At 53.1% G+C, this 16294-nt stretch overlaps 1 protein-coding gene across 1 annotated transcript in view; it reads left to right on the forward strand.

The window, feature by feature from the left end:
• STAG3 (STAG3 cohesin complex component) overlaps positions 1-16294 on the forward strand; it is a 550068-nt gene that overhangs the window by 10210 nt on the left and 523564 nt on the right.

Genomic DNA, 16294 nt, shown 5'->3' on the forward strand with positions numbered 1-16294 from the left:
CTAGTTTCACACTTGCGTTGGACGGCTTCCATAGCATTGCGTTGTGTGACGGATGCAACGAATGCGTTGCATATAGTGGCACAACGGATGCTACGGATCGTACAAAACAACGGAAAGTTTTTTTTTTTTTTATTATTTTTTTTTCTTCTTTACAGTTTTACCGGCAGCAGACTATTGTGAACGATCAGCTGATTGCTCACAATAGCCGGCGGCCGGTCGCTCAGTTGAGCGCTGTCACTTGCCGGTGGCCGGGCATGCCGGCAGGCGGGCGCTCAGCTGAGCGCTGTCACTTGCCGGCGGCCGGGCATGCCGGCGGGCGGGCGCTCAGTTGAGCGCTGTCACTTGCTGGCTGCCGGGCATGCCGGCGGGCGGGCGCTCAGTTGAGCGCTGTCACTTGCCGGCGGCCGGGCATGGCGGCGGGTGGGCGCTCAGCTGAACATTCGGCCACCGCGAGGCAAAATAAAGTTTGTGATTTAAAAAAAAAAAAAAAGCATGCACAGTGAAATCCTGAGGATTCCGCTGCTCAAAAAAACGTTACATGCTGCGTTCCTCCCGCTGGGCGGAAGCAACGCAGGTCCTTTTGGCACAATCAGTCATCCATACAAGTCTATGGGAAACAGCGAAATCCGTTAACGGATTCCGCTGTTTTTCAAAAGGGCGGATTGTGACGGAAGGAAAACAACGCAAGTGTGAAAGTACCCTATGGTGACGTCTGCATGGACGGGCTCCCATTGGAGGCAGAATAGATTGTGCGTCCGTACTTTGCCTTTCCCATTCCACTTTGTGAGAAACTGAACTCCAGCCTTCACTAAATGGGCGCTGGCTGTATTACACAGCTGACACCTGGCTTGGATTTAACCCCTTCCCGACCCTTGACGCACCATATGCATCATGAAAGTTTGTGCCTTCCCGACCCTTGACGCACCGTATGCGTCATGGCGAGTTTCCATTCCTGCAGCGCTGGTGACCGGGTTCACTGAAATCTCACCAGCGCTGCAGGTACATAAGGACTTGTAGTTGAGCCTAGGGGGGGTGGCTTTGCCCCCCCCCTATGGTGGCTACGATCGCTCTGATTGGCTGTTGAAAGTTTCACTTTCAATCAGAACGATTTGTAATATTTCACCAATGAAACTTGGTGAAATATTACAATCCAGCCATGACTGATGATGCAATATCATCTGCCATTGGCTGAAGAAGGGAGACCTCTGTCCCCCCCCCCATCCCCCGATCTGATTATAGCTAGCGTCCATGTGACGCCATCCCTCCAATCAGATGTGCAGGGGCGGTGTGACCAGTGGGTGCCCTCCCCCTTCAGCTTCATCCTGGACGTGGAAATGAAGAGGGAGGTCCCCTGCTGCCGTCGCCATCATGATCACCGTGCTGCCAGGATCCGCTGCCACCGATCACCGCGCTGCCAGGTAAGAAATGCTCCCTTCTGCTGTCCTCCGCACCCCTGCCATCCAATTCCACCCCCGCACTCCCACCCCGATCTTCGCCCCCCCCATCTTTGCTCCCCCCGTCGTCAGATAACGCCCCCCCCGCCCCAGTAATCACCCTCCTACCCCAGTGATCACCCCCCAGCTCTGTGATCACCCCCCCGCCCCAGTAATCACCCTCCTGCCCCAGTAATTACCCCCCCAGCTCTGTGATCACCCCGTTGCCCCAGTGATCTTGTGCGGCTATGTCCGCCCTTGAACCAATCTATTATGTGTCTGGATCCGCAAAGTTCTACCCCCTTATATTTGGCATATTTGTACCTCCCTCTTCCCTGGACATCATGAGTGTTTGTAGCTGTATGCGGGGACATTGGCCTTTCCATATAAGCTTTCTAATGGCAGTATTAATTCTGTGAACCTCATCGTGTGTGTATGGGACACATCAGTTTGGAGATGCTCATCATTTTTAGCAAGTGTCTTCTTCCCAGTAGACTTACTGGTATCTTCTGCCATCTTTCTAATTGTGTCTGTATTTTAGATATAACCGGTGGAAAGTTTAATTTGTAAAGCAAGTCTATTTTGTTTCCCAGCTTGATTCCCAGATATTTTATGCTTGTTTTGGCCAAACCTTCCTCCTTATTTCTTGGTCTGTCCTTTTCTCTGCGATAGAGGATTTCACACTTAAGGCCCCGTTACACGCTATGATTTATCTGATGATATGTTGTCGGGGTCACGGAGTCCGTGACGCACATCTGGCATGGTTAGCGACGTCGTTGCGTGTGACACCTACGAGAGACTCCGAACGATCGCAAATAGGGTGACAATCACTGATCATTGACACGTCGTTCAGTTTCAAAATATTGTTGGTCGTTTGGAACGCAGCAGACATATTGCTACGTTTGACATCCTGCCAACGACGAACAACATCCAGACGACCGCCTTGGTCAAACAATATATCGCTGAACGATGTAGCGTCGTTTGTGAGATGTGTACGTGTGACCGCTAATAAACAACCTATGAGCGATCTCGGCAAATCGTAGCTACAATCTGGGCGTGTCACATCACTAACGAGATCGTCAGATAAATCGTAGCGTGTAACGGGGCCTTTAGGCTGAGAATTTATCATATTCCCCCAAACAACTCCAAAACCTATGGGAGGTCTCTGTCTACTTTATCCCCGGCTGATTTTTTTTTACTGTGTGTTTAAAGTAGTGAGCAACCCCTTTTAACCACTTCCTGACACAACACTTGTTTGTCGTACACACCTTACCCAGATGATGCTGCCTGTGCTGTACAGCCGACATCTGCAGATAACAGTATCAAGGTTGGGAATTTTGGGAAAATTGCAAATGGGGTTTTTTCCCCCTCGCCCATGACAGCACCCTTAGTTAGGTGGTGCTGTCATGGGCTCATGAAAATCCCGTTACCGGTAAGTAACTAAGACTTTTCCCCCTCGCCCATGACAGCACCACCTAACTAAGGGTGCTGTCATGGGCTCATGAAAATCCCGTTACCGGTAAGTAACTAAAGGCCCCTTTACACACTGAGACTTTCAGCGATCCCACCAGCGATCCCAACCTGGCCGGGATCGCTACAAAGTCTCTGGTGAGTCTCTGGTGAGCTGTCAAACAGGCAAACCTGGCCAACGACGCAACAGCGATCCGGACCTGCAAAACGACCTAGCTAGTCAAACACTGGAAACGAGCGATGTGTCACAATATCTGTCAATCACTATTCTCTGTCAGTCGGTCTGTCCCTCTCAGTCTCTATTCTCTCTCTGTCGGTCCGTCACTATCTCTGTCCCTCTCTCACAGTCTGTCGGGCATTTTCCCCTCCTCTCTCATACTCACCGATCCCCGGCGCTGCACGGCATTCACACTGCTGCGGCGGCTTTTACTATTTTGAAAAAGCCGGCCGCTCATTAAACAATTTCGTATTCCCTACTTTCCCCGCCCACAGGCGCCTATGATTGGTTGCAGTGAGACACGCCCCCACGCTGAGTGACAGGTGTCTCACTGCACCCAATCACAGCAGCCGGTGGGCGTGTCACTATGGAGTATAGAAATAAATAAATAATTTAAAAAAAACGGCGTGCGGTTCCCCCTAAATTTAATACCAGCCAGATAAAGCCATACGGCTGAAGGCTGGTATTCTCAGGATGGGGAGCTCCACATTATGGGGAGCCCCCCAGCCTAACAATATCAGTCAGCAGCCGCCCAGAATTGCCGCATACATTATATGCGACAGTTCTGGGACTGTACCCGGCTCTTCCCGATTTACCCTGGTGCGTTGGCAAATCGGGGTAATAAGGAGTTAATGGCAGCCTATAGCTGCCAATAAGTCCTAGATTAATCATGTCAGGCGTCTCCCCGAGATTCCTTCCATGATTAATCTGTAAATTACAGTAAATAAACACACACACCCGAAAAATCCTTTATTAGAAATAAAAAACACAAACAAATTCCCTCATCACCAATTTAATCAGCCCCAAAAAGCCCTCCTTGTCCGGCGTAATCCACGGACCTCCAGCGTCGCTTCCAGCTCAGCTGCATGGAGGTGACAGGAGCAGCAGAAGACACCGCCGATCCTGTCACCTCCACGCAGCTAATGAAGACAGCCGCACGATCGTCTGAGCTGTCACTGAGGTTACCTGCTGTCACTGGATCCAGCGGTGGATGCAGCGGTGGCCGCAGGTAACCTCAGTGACAGCTCAGCTGATCGCGCTACTCACCTCAGTTGCTGCCTGGAGCTGACCGGAGCAGCGGTCTTCTGCTGCTCCTGTCACCTCCATGCAGCTGAGCTGGAAGCGACGCTGGAGGTCCTTGGATTACGCCGGACAAGGAGGGCTTTCTTCGGCGCTCCATTGGGAGACCCAGACGATTGGGTGTATAGCTACTGCCTCCGGAGGCCACACAAAGTATTACACTAAAAAGTGTAAGGCCCCTCCCCTTCTGGGTATACACCCCCCGTGGGATCACGGGCTGCTCAGTTTTCAAGCTTTGTGCGAAGGAGGTCAGACATGCACGCATAGCTCCACTGTTTAGTCAGCAGTAGCTGCTGACTATGTTGGATGGAAGAAAAGAGGGCCCATACTAGGGCCCCCAGCATGCTCCCTTCTCACCCCACTTTATGTCGGCGGTGCTTGTTAAGGTTGAGGTACCCATTGCGGGTACGGAGGCTGAGGCCCACATGCTGCTGTCCTTCCCCATCCCCACGAGGGCTCTGAGGGAAGTGGGATCTTGACGGCCTCCAGGCTCTGAGGCCGGGCTCCATCCACAGACCCGGAGATCCTGTTGGAATGGAGCGGAGTATCGTCAGGGACAAGGCCCTGCAACGTTAAGGTACTCTGTGTCCCCGTATGGATCACACGCACACACACCGCAGCATTGCTGGGTGTGTTAGTGCGCCGGGGACAACAGCGCTGCGCGCTTGGGCTATTACTCACAACAGCTCGGCTGTGTGAGTTTATGTATGGGAAACGGCCGCGCCGGCCGCCGCTGGCTGTTTTACACTGCGGCGCGGCTGGGACTTGTGGTGCGCCGGGGACTTCCGCGCTGACCGTGCTTATATGACGGCAGCGCTTATAATCGAGTCCCCGGCTTTTGCGGCCTACTTTCGTTTCGTTCCCGCCCCCAGGCCTGACAGTCAGGGTAGGGGCGGGACGCTGTGCAATACATCAGCGCCGGGGTCTGGAGTTACATTCTCCAGCCCCCTCACTGGCAACAGTGGGACGCCAGTTTCCCGCTCTTGGCTGGGGCACGCCCACGGCACGCCCCTCTTCACAAGACGCCGGCAGCCATTCCTGCAGGCAGTCTGCGCTGAAGAAGGGAGCAAACGCTGGGGGACCCAGACAAGGGATGCGGCGACGCACAACCGCTTTTACAGAGCGGTAAGCGGCACCTAGGTGCTGACCCCACTAGTGCCACAGCGTTTTTTTTCTGCACATTATGCTTGTACCTATGTTTGCACTGTACGGTCGCTTATTGGCAATACCCCTAGATTGCTCTGAGGCAACAGCACAGGCTTTCTGTGCTGCTTGTACCTCATGTGAGGCAGATCTACCGGCAGTCTCCACTGATCTCCATTGTGTGCAATGTTCGGTCACTGCCAGGGACAGCCACCTGTGAACACTGTCCAAGTGATGGGGACAGAGTTTCCAATTTTTGCTGATAAAATGTTTGTGACTATGACCAAACTTCTAGAAACTTTGCAGTCCAGACAGGCGACTCAGACATAGGCACTTCCATGGTGGCCCAGGAGAACCACCTGTGTATACTGTCCAGGTGACGGGGACAGAGTTTGCAGTTTTTTGCTGATTAGATGCCTGTGACTGTGACCAAAATCCTAGAATCTTTGCAGTCCAGGCCGGTGACTCAGACCATGGGCACTGTTGAATCAATGCTCCCCGGTCTCCCTCAGTTGGAACTAATCTGTGCTCCAAGGGGGTCCCATACATCCCAAGCTGAAGGCGCTGACACGGACGACAGTCCTAGACAGCCTAAGCGAGCTCGCGGGGAGAGACCCTCGACTTCACACTGGTCAGGGTCTCAGCTAGAGGCTTCTCTGTATGAGGAGGCAGAAGTAGATCAGGCCTCTAATCCTGAGACCGCTCTCAATCTGGATGCTCCTGATGGTGACGCCATAGTGACTGTTTCTTCAGCGCTCTATTGGGAGACCCAGACGATTGGGACGATTGGGGTATAGCTACTGCCCTCTGGAGGCCACACAAAGCACTACATTAAAAGTGCAAGGCCCCTCCCCCTCTGGCTATACCCCCCCCGTGGTATCACGGGTTCTCCAGTTTTAGCTTTGTGTGCGAAGGAGGTCAGACATTCCATGCATAGCTCCACAGATTTTAGTCAGCAGTAGCTGCTGACTATTTCGGATGGAAGAAAAGAGGACACATATAGTGTCCCCAGCATGCTCCCTTCTCACCCCTGGATGGTGTTGTAAGGTTGAGGTACCTATTGCTGGTACAGGGCTGGAGCCTGACATGCTGTTTTCCTTCCACATCCCCTGGTAGGGCTCTGTGGAAGTGGGATCCTGCCGGCCTCTCAGCTCTGACGCCGGGCTCCATCCACAGACCCATTAGAACCTGATGGATACGGAGCAGGAGTACGATCAGGGACAGGCCCTGCATCATACAGGTACTCTGTGTCCCCGGCAGGCACAGACACACTCCGGGCTGGCTGGGTGTTGTAGTGCGCCGGGGACCGCAACGTGGAGTTGGTGTCCCTACAGATTACTGGGGGATTTTTTGTGTATGGGAACGCAGCGCCGACCCCCTCTGGACCGGGCGGCGCTGCTGTGACTCGTGGTGCGCCGGGGATCCGCCGTCCGCGCTTTTACGGCGGCGGCGGTTATAAATTTAGTCCCCGGCTTTTTGGGCCTAGGACGCCGGCAGCTCCGATTCGTTCCCGCCCCCACCCTGTCATTCAGGGTAGGGGAGAGACGCTGTTCGCTAGCAGCGACGAGGGCTGGAGCCTGATTTACATGCTCCAGCCCTCATACTAAGCACAGAGGGAAGCAGGCTTCCCGCTCTTGGTCAGGAACGCCCAGGGCCCGCCCCCCTTCTCTCTCAGGACGCCGGCAGCCATTACATGCATGTCTGGCTGGAGGAAGGACGCAAGGCTCTGGGAGACCTGGACTAGGGGCTATCTGGCGACCACACACCCGCTTTTTTAAGCGGGCGGTAAGCGATTTTTCTGTGCTGGTCCCTCTAGTGCCTCACGGTGTATCGGGGACTGTGTAAGATATAGAAAGATTGTATTTCTTGCACTGTGAGGTCGCTTCTGGCTGCATATCCCAGATCGCTCTGTGGAAGCAGCAACATGTCATCCTCAAAACGCAAGGCTGCCAAGGCAAAAAGGGCTGTGTATACTGCGTGTGCTGCATGTGGGGCTAATCTACCAGCAGGCTCCGATGACCCCCATTGTGTGCAATGCTCCGACCCGGTGCTGCTTCGCCAGCCGGAGTCAGGAGAGGTAGTGACCCAGGCTGAGACGCTTGTAGGTTCTGCCCCGGTGACAGGGACAGACTTTGCAGTTTTTGCGGATAATATGTCTGTGGCTATGGCAAAAATCCTTGAAACCCTGCAATCTATGCATGGGGCTCAGTCTTTGGGCACGGCGAGGCCTCTGTCCTCAGGTCCCCCTTACTTGGAATGTATCCAGCCCACAGGGGGGTCCCCGGCTTCACAGGCCGAGGATTATGACTCAGATGATAGCCCCAGCCACCCTAAGCGAGCTCGCTGGGAAAGACCCTCGACGTCATCACACTGCTCAGGGTCTCAGCGCAATCAGTCTCCCTGTGATGTGTCTGATGAGAGTGATCAGGAATCCACTCCTGGAACCCCTCTCAACCTGGATACCCCTGATGGGGATGCCATGGTAAACGACCTTATCTCAGCCATCAATAGGCTGTTGGATATTTCTCCCCCAGCCCCTTCAGCCGAAGAGGCGGCTGCGGAGCAGGAAACGTTTCGTTTCCTTTATCCAAAGCGTAAATTGAGTGCTTTGTTAGATCACTCTGACTTCAGAGAATCAATCCAGAAGCACGACGCTCACCCAGAAAGGCGTTTCTCTAAACGATCTAAAGATACGCGTTTCCCTTTCCCCCCTGAGGTGGTCAAGCGATGGACACAGTGTCCAAAGGTAGACCCCCCGATTTCCAAACTTGCAGCTAGATCCATAGTTGCAGTGGAGGATGGCGCTTCACTTAAAGATGCCAATGACAGACAGATGGACCTTTGGTTAAAATCTGTCTATGAAGCTATCGGCGCGTCGTTTGCTCCGGCATTCGCAGCCGTATGGGCACTCCAGGCTATTTCAGCTGGCTTAGCAAAAGTGGATGCTATCATGCATCCAGCAGTGCCGCAAGTGGCGCACCTTACCACGCAGATGTCGGCGTTTGCGTCTTACGCTATCAATGCGGTCCTAGAATCTACCAGTCGCACCTCAATGGCGTCCGCCAATTCGGTAGTTTTGCGCAGAGCCTTGTGGTTAAAGGACTGGAAAGCAGATGCTGGTTCCAAAAAATGTTTAACCAGTTTGCCTTTGTCTAGAGATAGACTGTTTGGCGAGCCATTGGCTGACATCATTAAGCAGTCCAAGGGTAAAGACTCCTCTTTACCACAACCCAGAACAACCAAACCTCAGCAGAAAAAGTGGCAGCAGAGGTTTCAGTCCTTTCGAGGTTCGGGCAAGACACCATTTACCTCGTCCAAAGGGACTCAGAGGACGCAAAGAAACTCAGATTCGTGGCGGACTCACACGCGCCCCAAGAAAGCAAATGGAGGTACCGCTTCCAAAGCGGCTACCTCATGACTTCCAGCCCCTTCCCTCCGCATCGCCGGTCGGGGGCAGGCTCTCCCGCTTTTCCGGCATTTGGATGTCACAGGTCAAAGACCGGTGGGTGACGGACATTTTGTCTCGCGGGTACAGAATCGAGTTCAATTCTCGTCCTCCAGCTCGGTTCTTCAGAACCTCCCCACATCCAGACCGAGCAGATGCTCTGCTGCAGGCGGTGGACTCCCTCAAAGCGGAAGGAGTGGTGATCCCAGTCCCTCCTCAGGAACAAGGGCAAGGGTTTTACTCCAATCTCTTTGTGGTTCCAAAAAAGGACGGCTCGTTCCGTCCTGTTCTGGACCTAAAACGGCTCAACAAACATGTGCACGCCAGGAGGTTCCGGATGGAAACCCTCCGCTCTGTCATTGCCTCAATGTCCAGAGGAGACTTCCTTGCCTCAATAGACATCAAAGATGCTTATCTCCACGTGCCAATTGCTACAGAACATCAACGTTTTCTACGTTTTGTGATAGGAGACGACCATTTTCAGTTCGTAGCTCTTCCATTTGGTCTGGCGACAGCCCCACGGGTCTTCACCAAGGTCATGGCGGCGGTGGTAGCAGTCTTGCACTCTCAGGGACACTCGGTGATCCCTTACCTAGACGATTTATTGGTCAAAGCTCCCTCTCAGGAGGCATGTCAGCACAGCCTGAATGCTACGCTGGAGACTCTACAGTCTTTCGGATGGATCATCAACTTTCCAAAGTCGATCCTATCACCGACTCAGTCACTAACGTATCTTGGCATGGAGTTTCATACTCTAGCAGCGATAGTGAAGCTTCCGCTGGACAAGCAGCGGTCACTACAGACAGGGGTGCAATCTCTCCTGCAGGGCCAGTTGCATCCCTTGCGGCGCCTCATGCATTTCCTAGGGAAAATGGTGGCAGCCATGGAAGCAGTTCCCTTTGCGCAGTTTCATCTGCGCCCACTTCAATGGGACATTCTCCGCCAATGGGACGGGAAGTCAACGTCCCTGGACAGGAAAGTCTCGCTTTCCCAGACGGCCAAGGACTCTCTACAATGGTGGCTCCTTCCCACCTCATTATCTCAGGGAAGATCCTTCCTGCCCCCATCCTGGGCAGTAGTCACGACAGATGCGAGTCTGTCAGGGTGGGGAGCAGTGTTTCTCCACCACAGGGCTCAGGGGACGTGGACTCCGCAGGAGTCCACCCTTCAGATCAATGTTCTGGAGATCAGAGCAGTGTATCTTGCCCTACTAGCCTTCCAGCAGTGGCTGGAAGGAAAGCAGATCCGAATCCAATCGGACAACTCCACAGCGGTGGCATACATCAACCACCAAGGAGGGACGCGCAGTCGGCAAGCCTTCCAAGAAGTCCGGCGCATTCTTATGTGGGTGGAGGACAGAGCATCCACCATATCCGCGGTTCACATCCCAGGCGTAGAAAACTGGGAAGCAGACTTCCTCAGTCGCCAGGGCATGGACGCAGGGGAATGGTCCCTTCACCCGGACGTGTTTCAGGAAATCTGTCGCCGCTGGGGAGTGCCGGACGTCGACCTAATGGCATCCCGGCACAACAACAAGGTCCCGGCATTCATGGCGAGGTCGCGCGATCAAAGAGCTCTGGCGGCAGACGCCTTGGTTCAAGATTGGTCGCAGTTTCAGCTCCCTTACGTGTTTCCGCCTCTGGCGCTCTTGCCCAGAGTGCTACGCAAGATCAGATCCGAGTGCAGCCGCATCATACTCGTCGCTCCAAACTGGCCGAGGAGGTCGTGGTATCCGGATCTGTGGCATCTCACGATCGGTCGACCGTGGTCACTGCCAGACCGACCAGACTTACTGTCCCAAGGGCCGTTTTTCCATCAGAATTCTGCGGCCCTGAACCTGACTGTGTGGCCATTGAGTCCTGGATCCTAGCATCTGCAGGATTATCTCAAGGAGTCGTTGCCACAATGAGACAAGCTAGAAAGTCGAATTCTGCTAAGATCTACCACAGAACGTGGAAGATTTTCTTATCCTGGTGCTCGGCTCAGGGAGTGTCTCCCTGGCCATTTGCATTACCCAAGTTTCTTTCCTTCCTGCAATCGGGGTTAGAAAAGGGCTTGTCGCTCAGCTCCCTTAAAGGGCAAGTTTCGGCACTATCCGTGTTTTTTCAGAAGCGTCTAGCACGTCTGTCTAAGGTGCGCACGTTTCTGCAGGGGGTCTGTCATATTGTGCCCCCGTACAAGCGGCCGTTAGATCCATGGGATCTGAACAGGGTACTAGTTGCTCTCCAGAAGCCGCCCTTCGAGCCTCTGAAGGAAGTTTCCTTTTCTCGGCTGTCGCAGAAAGTGGCGTTTCTTGTTGCGATCACATCGCTTCGGCGAGTGTCTGAGCTGGCAGCTCTGTCATCCAAGGCTCCCTTCCTGGTGTTCCACCAGGACAAGGTAGTGCTGCGCCCCATTCCGGAGTTTCTCCCTAAGGTCGTATCCTCTTTTCATCTTAATCAGGATATTTCCTTGCCTTCGTTTTGTCCTCATCCGGTTCACCGGTATGAAAAGGACTTACGTTTGCTAGATCTGGTGAGAGCACTCAGAATCTACATTTCCCGCACGGCGCCCATACGCCGTGCCGATGCACTTTTCGTCCTTGTCGCTGGTCCGCGCAAGGGGTTGCAGGCTTCTAAAGCCACCCTGGCTCGATGGATCAAAGAACCAATTCTAGAGGCCTACCGTTCTGCGGGGCTTCCGGTTCCTTCAGGGCTAAAAGCCCACTCAACCAGAGCCGTGGGTGCGTCCTGGGCATTACGTCACCAGGCTTCGGCTCAACAGGTGTGCCAGGCAGCTACCTGGTCCAGTCTGCACACTTTCACCAAGCATTATCAGGTGCATACCTATGCTTCGGCGGATGCCAGCTTAGGTAGAAGAGTCCTGCAGGCGGCAGTGACACCCCTGTAGGGGAGGGCTGTTTTGCAGCTCTAACATGAGGTATTTCTTTACCCACCCAGGGACAGCTTTTGGACGTCCCAATCGTCTGGGTCTCCCAATAGAGCGCTGAAGAAGAAGGGAATTTTGTTACTTACCGTAAATTCCTTTTCTTCTAGCTCTTATTGGGAGACCCAGCACCCGCCCTGTTGTCCTTCGGGATGTTTTTTTGTTGTTTGCGGGTACACATGTTGTTCATGTTGAACGGTTTTTCAGTTCTCCGATGTTATTCGGAGTTAATTTGTTTAAACCAGTTATTGGCTTCCTCCTTCTTGCTTTGGCACTAAAACTGGAGAACCCGTGATACCACGGGGGGGGTATAGCCAGAGGGGGAGGGGCCTTGCACTTTTAATGTAGTGCTTTGTGTGGCCTCCAGAGGGCAGTAGCTATACCCCAATCGTCCCAATCGTCTGGGTCTCCCAATAAGAGCTAGAAGAAAAGGAATTTACGGTAAGTAACAAAATTCCCTTCTTTCATAGCGTCCATCAATAGACTGTTGGTTATTTCTCCCTCAGCCCCTCCAGTGGAGGAGTCAGCTTTACAGGAGAATTTCCTTTTCAGATATCCCAGGCGTAAATTGAGTACGTTGTTGGACCACTCTGACTTCAGAGAAGCAGTCTAGAAACACCATGTTTATCCAGACAAGCGTTTTCTCCAAACGTCTTAAGGATACACGTTATCTCTTTCCCCCTGACGTGGTCAAGTGCTGGACCCAGTGTCCAAAGGTGGATCCCCCAATCTCCAGGCTTGCGGCTAGATCCATAGTTGCACTGGAAGATGGGACTTCACGTGAAAGTGCCAGACAGATGGACCTCTGTTGATATCTGTCTAGGAGGCTATCGGCGCGTCGTTTTGCGCCGACATCCGCAGCCGTATGGACACTCCAAGCTATTTCAGCTGGTCGTGCGCAGGTGGACACTGACACACGTACATCTGTGCCGCAAGTGGCGTCCTTAACCTCGCATATGCCTGCATTTGCGACTTGCGCTATTAATGCTGTCCTGGACTCTATGAGCCGTACGTCAGTGGCGTCCGACAGCTCCGTAAGTTTACGCAGAGCCTTGTGGTTAAGCGAATGGAAGGCAGATTCTGCTTCCTAAAGAGTGCTTAACCAGTTTGCCATTATCTGGTGACCGACTGTTTGGTGAACGATTGAATGAAATCATTAAACAGTCCAGGGGTTAGGACTCTTCCTTACCCCAGCCCAGATCAAACAAACCCCAACAGAGAAAGGGACAGTCGACGTTTCGGTCCTTTCAAGGCTCGGGCAGGGCCCAATTTTCCTCGTCCAAAAGGACTCAAATGGATCAGGGGGACTCGGATCCCGGCGGGCTCAATCACGCCCAAAGATGGCAGCCGGAGGAACCGCTACCAAGGCGGTTTCCTCATGATTTTCAGCCTTCTCTCTCCGCATCCTCGGTCGGTGGCAGACTCTCCCCCTGGGCGACATTTGACTGCCACAGGTCAAAGACCGGTGGGTGAGAGACATTTTGTCTCACGGGTACGGGATAGAGTTCAGTTCTCGTCCTCCGGCTCGATTCTTCAGACCTTCCCCACCTCCCGACCGTGCCGATGCTCTTCTGCAAGGGTGCTCCCTAAGGGCAGAAAGAGTGGTACTCCCTGTTCCAGGAACATGGTCACGGTTGTTACTCCACTCCGGTTGTGGTGCCAAAAAAGGACGGCTCTTTCCGTTCCGTTCTGGACCTAAAACTGCTCAACAAGCAAGTGAGAACCAGGCGGCTCCGGATGGAATCCCTCCGCTCCGTCATTACTTCAATGTCTCAAGGAGATTCCTAGCATCATTAGACATCAGGATGCTTATCTCCACGTGCCGATTGCCCCAGAGCACCAGCGTTTTCTATGATTCGTTATAGAAGACGAGCATGTTCACTCAGAGTCACTCTGTGATCCCTTACTGGGACGATCTACTTCTCAAGACACCCTCTCAAGGGGCATGCCAACACAGCCTGAACGTTGGCTAGAGACTCTCCAGAGTTTCGGGTGGATCGTCAACTTTTCAAAGTTGAATCTGACACCGACCCAATCATCTGACATATCTGGGCAGGGAGTCTTGCTCTCTCAGCGGTAGTGAAGCTTCCGCTGGACAAACAGCGTTCACTACAGACAGGGGTGCAGTCTCTCCTTCAAGGCACTCACACCCTTAAGACGCCTCATGCACTTCCTAGGGAAGATGGTAGCAGCAATGGAGGCAGTCCCTTTCGCGCAGTTTCATCTGCGTTCACTTCAATGGGACATTCTCCGCCATTGGGACGGGAAGTCGACGTCCCTAGACAGGAACGTCTCCCTTTCTCAGACGGTCAAGGACTCTCTTCAGTGGTGGCTTCTTCCCACCTCCTGTCAAGGAAAGTCCATCCTACCCCCATCCTGGGTGGTGGTCACGACAAACGCGAGTCTGTCAGGGTGGGGAGCAGTTTTTTCTCCACCACAGGGCTCAGGGTTCGTGGACTCAGCATGGGAAGCAGACTTCCTCAGTCGCCAGGGTATGGACGCAGGGGAATGGTCTCTTCACCCAGACGGTTTTCAGGGAATCTGTCAACGCTGGGGGAGGCCGGACGTCGACCTAATAGCGTCTCGGCACAACAACAAGGTTCCGATTTTCATGGCGCGGTATCACGATCAAAGAGCTCTGGCGGCAGACGCCTTTGTTCAGAATTGGTCGCAGTTCCAGCTACCCTATGTGTTTCCCCCTCTGACACTGCTGCCCAGAGGGCTACGCAACATCAGGTCCGTTTGCCGCCACGCCATCCTCGTCGCCACAGACTGGCCGAGGAGGTCGTGGTACCCGGATCTGCAGCATCTCATGGTCTGCCAACCGTGGGCACTACCAGACCGGCCAGACTTACTGTCCTAAGGGCCGTTTTTCCTTCTGAATCTTACGGCCCTGAACATGACTGTATGGCCATTTAGTCCTGGATCCTAGCGTCTTCAGGATTATCTCAAGACGTTATTGCCACCATGAGACAGGCTAGGAAACCGACGCCTGCCAAGATCTACCACAGGATGTGGAGGATATTCTTCTCTTAGGCTCTGCTCAGGGAGTGTCTCCCTGGCCATTTGCATTCCCTACTTTTCCTTCCTTCCTACAATCTGGTTTGGAAAAAGGTTTGTCGCTCGGCTCCCTTAAAGGACAAGTCTCAGCGCTATCTGTATTCTTCAGAAGCGCCTAGCACGACTTCCTCAGGTACACACGTTCCTGCAGGGGGTTTGTCACATTGTCCCTCTGTACAAACGGTCGTTAGACCCATGGGATCTGAACAGGGTACTAATTGCTCTCCAGAAGCCGCCCTTCGAGCATCTGAGGGATGTTTCACTTTCTCGACTTTCACAGAAAGTGGCCTTTCTGGTAGCGGTCACGTCTCTTAGGAGAGTGTCCGAACTAGCAGCGCTGTCATGCAAAGCTCCCTTCCTGGTGCCTCACCAGGACAAGGTAGTGCTGCGCCTGATTCCTGAGTTCTCTCTAAGGTGGTATCCCCCTTTCATATCAATCAGGATATCTCCTTACCTTCCTTTAGCCTCATCCAGTTCATCGATATGAAATGGATTCGCATTTGTTGGATCTCGGGAGAGCACTCAGAATCTACATTTCCCGCACGGCGCCCCTGCGCCGCTCGGATGTACTCCTGTGCTTGTCGCTAGTCAGCGTAAAGAGTCGCAGGCTTCCAAATACACCCTGGCTGATGGATCAAGGAACCAATTCTTGAAGCCTACCGTTCTGCTGGGCTTCCGGTTCCATCAGGGCTGAAGGCCCATTCTACCAGAGCCGTAGGTGCATCCTGGGCATTACGGCACCAGGCTACGGCTCAGCAGGTGTACCAGGCAGCTACCTGGTCGAGTCTGCACGCTTTCACCAAGCATTATCAGGTGCATACCTACGCTTAGGCGGATGCCAGCCTAGGTAGAAGAGTCCTGCAGGCGGCGGTTGCCTCCTCGTAGGGAAGGGCTGTTTTGCAGCTCTAACATGAGGTATTATTTACCCACCCAGGGACTGCTTTTGGACGTCCCAATCGTCTGGGTCTCCCAATGGAGCGCCGAAGAAGAAGGGAATTTTGTTACTTACCGTAAATTCCTTTTCTTCTAGCTCCAATTGGGAGACCCAGCACCCGCCCTGTTTCCTTCGGGATTTTTGGTTGTTCGGGTCCACATGTTGTTCATGTTGAACGGTTTCAGTTCTCCGATGTTACTTCGGATTGAATTTGTTTAAACCAGTTATTGGCTTTCCTCCTTCTTGCTTTAGCACTAAAACTGAGCAGCCCGTGATCCCACGGGGGGTGTATACCCAGAAGGGGAGGGGCCTTACACTTTTTAGTGTAATGCTTTGTGTGGCCTCCGGAGGCAGTAGCTATACACCCAATCGTCTGGGTCTCCCAATTGGAGCTAGAAGAAAAGGAATTTACGGTAAGTAACAAAATTCCCTTCTTTTGGGGTTAATAAATTGGTAATGAGGGAATTTGTTTGTGTTTTTTATTTCTAATAAAGGATTTTTTCGTGTGTGTGTTTATTTACTGTCACTTACAGATTAATCATGGAAGGTGTCTCGGGGAGACGCCTGACATGATTGATCTAGGATTT

Source organism: Anomaloglossus baeobatrachus, chromosome 4 (genome assembly GCF_048569485.1).
Source record: "Anomaloglossus baeobatrachus isolate aAnoBae1 chromosome 4, aAnoBae1.hap1, whole genome shotgun sequence".
Classification (NCBI taxonomy): Eukaryota; Metazoa; Chordata; class Amphibia; order Anura; family Aromobatidae; genus Anomaloglossus; species Anomaloglossus baeobatrachus.